We start from the raw sequence: 2,965 nt of genomic DNA on the forward strand, positions 1-2,965 counted from the left end.
CCTGCTGGGCTCCAGCGATCCTTCCGCCTCAGCCTTCCGAGTAGCTGGAACTACAGGAGCCCGATACCACGTTCGGCTAATTTTTTGATTTATTGTTTGACTATCCGTTTGAATACCCATGTTTGAATATCAGTCCAATAAATGCTGTTCTCTAAAAGTTATATAATAATTCAATAATGGTACATTTTTCTTTCCGTGACTATAAAAAAGGGAAATATTTTCATATACCCAACCAGGTCAGTACTGCTATAAATATGAATGTAATAAGTTGTTTAAATTAGAATTTCCTTTGACAAGTTCAAGAAGTTCTACCTCTACTAATAACTGAACAGAAAAAAGTGTCCTTTTGTTCTATTAATTGCATAGAGTACATATGCAAGATATAGCTTAGATGGCATGTTCTTCTCAGATATATACACATGTATGTACACACACGTTTTACACACACACACACACACACACACGGAACAGGCTGGGAGCGGTGGCTCATGTCTATAATCCCAGCACTTTGGAAGGCCGAGGTGAGAGGACTGCCTGAGTCCATGGGTTCACGACCAGCCTGGGCAACTTGGTGAGACTTCATCTCTACAATAAATCAAAAAATTAGCCAGGAATGGTGGTACATGCCTGTAGTTCCAGCTACTTGGAAGGCTGAGGCGAAAGGATTACCTGAGCCCAGCAGGTCGAGGCTACGGTGGCCATGAGTGCGCCACTGCACTCCAGTCTGGGCAACAGAGCGAGACTTTGGCTCAAAAAAAAAAGAAACTTACTGTGTTGGTTTGGCAAAATACCCCACTCTTAGCATCTGATACTCTCGATATCTAATTAAGTTGCCTTTAGCAAGAATTCTGTTAGGTCAGTTTAACCAAAAAACTCCTTCACCCTTAATGTTGGGAGTACCATTCCTGCTCCTAGGCAATAAATTCCCACTTTTCCCTGTGTTCAGAGTTGAGTCCAATCTCTCTCCTCTACAGCAGTATCCCACTGTAGTAGTCCTCCCCCACTCCGAATAAAGTTTGCCTTATCATCTTTAACAAGGGTTTGAGTATGTTTTTCTTTATTATCTTTCAGCCCAATGGTAGAAAGAGGGAGACAGAAAAAAGGAAGAAACACCAGAAATAAAGAGGCAACCACAGAAAGAAACCACTGCCAACTACTTATATTCACAAGCTCTGCAGAACCTTCTACCTGCACCAGAAAACACCAACTGATGTATGCTTATGGAAGGCTCGGCTGGAAAAGAGAAAGTAATGAAGCAAGCAAATAGGAGAAATAAAAATCTTTTCCTACATTTGCCTCTAAAAAAACTTGGAGGGGGAGAGAAATATTCAGTGAGACAGTATGCAAATAAGCTATTAAATGAAACATTTTAGGTCCGGGTTCATAAAAAAAAAAAAAAAAAAAACCCAGATATTCGCACCATTTCTAATCCAGAAGAAACAGTGTCACCCACTGACAGCTTAGTAACTTTAACTGAGAAGCCCATACATAGTCTTGACTTCCTGGAGTATCAAAAGCTAGCCATTATCGTAAATTTTTTTAAGCGTTTCAAATATTCTTCAGTGTTTTTAACTTCAAGACTACTGTCTTCACAATTTTCCCTTAAAATTTAGCACCAAAAATTTTTTAAATCAAAGTCATATAATTTGTCACTAATACTCATAAACTATACATGCCAAACCCAGCTTAGCCTAAACCTGATCAACAAGGTATACAATCAGTAAATGTAGAAGGTGGGACATTCTACAATATAACAGATCTAGTTTCTTCAACAATGAGTGACTTTTTTTAAAAAAGGGAATAAGCACTATCCTAAATTAAAGGATTTTAAGGAGACATGACTAACTGCAATGTAACCCACCTTAACTCATTTTTCTGGCTCAAACAAACCACTTGTAAAAAATGTATTTGAGAACAAGCTAAAAAATTGGATAAAAGTACTAAGTGATATTAAATCATTATTTTTTACTGTCCTAAATATGGTAAAAGTTAAATAACTATCTAAAAAACAAATCTATCTTTTTAAAGATAAATACTGGAGAATAGAGTAAAAAAAAAAATCAACAAGCCAGGCTCAGTGCTCAGCCTGCAATCCCAGCACTTTGGGAGGCTGAGGTGAGTGGATTGCATGAGCCCACGGGTTCGAGACCCACCTGGGCAACTTGGCGAGACCTCATCTCTACAATAAATCAAAAAATTAGCCGGGCATGGTAGCACGCGCCTGTAGTTCCAGCTACTTGGAAGGCGGAGGCAGAAGGATCACCGGAGCCTGGCAGGTCGAGGCTGCGGTGGCCGGGAGCGGCCACTGCACTCCAGTCTGGGTGACAGTGTGAGACTCCAATTCAAAAAAAAAAAAAATTATCAAATATTTAAATTACTTTAAAATACAACAGGAAAAAAATGATGAAGCAAAAATAGCAAAATTTTCCTAAGTGTAGGTAGTAGTTATATGGCAGCATTTTTCCTTTACTTTACCACTTGTTTTTTAAATTTCTTTTTAATTTTTAAAAACTCCTATATATTCTTAATAAGAAAAGGTAATTATTTTAGTAATCATTTTTCATTAATACAAGGCTTAAATACAAATTTGCTTCCACTTAACTATGACATGAATATATATCAAATTACCAAAACGTATCCAGTCAGAAGCTTTGTTGGGTATAAGATGTATCTCAAAAGCAATTTCCAGCCAATCTGACTTCTCTCAACTGATATTTACATACGTACTGTCAATTAAGGACAATCCTAAAGACCTATAAAATTTGTTACTTATACATTGTTAAGTAAAATCTAATTTCCATCTTGTTTTCAACCCTGCCATTGATACAGCTCAGGTCCAGGAGGGTTGCTTTTGCCTATCTTCCAGGTCCCCAAGTATTCCTAATCCTAGCAACAGCTATAAGAATGTCTTAAACTACTAGTGCCACACATTGCTCTCATGTATCCAAAATATCAACTCGACCTT

This window comes from Carlito syrichta, unplaced genomic scaffold (genome assembly GCF_000164805.1).
Source record: "Carlito syrichta isolate Samal-C Ts95f unplaced genomic scaffold, Tarsius_syrichta-2.0.1 Scaffold108683, whole genome shotgun sequence".
Taxonomy (NCBI): Eukaryota; Metazoa; Chordata; class Mammalia; order Primates; family Tarsiidae; genus Carlito; species Carlito syrichta.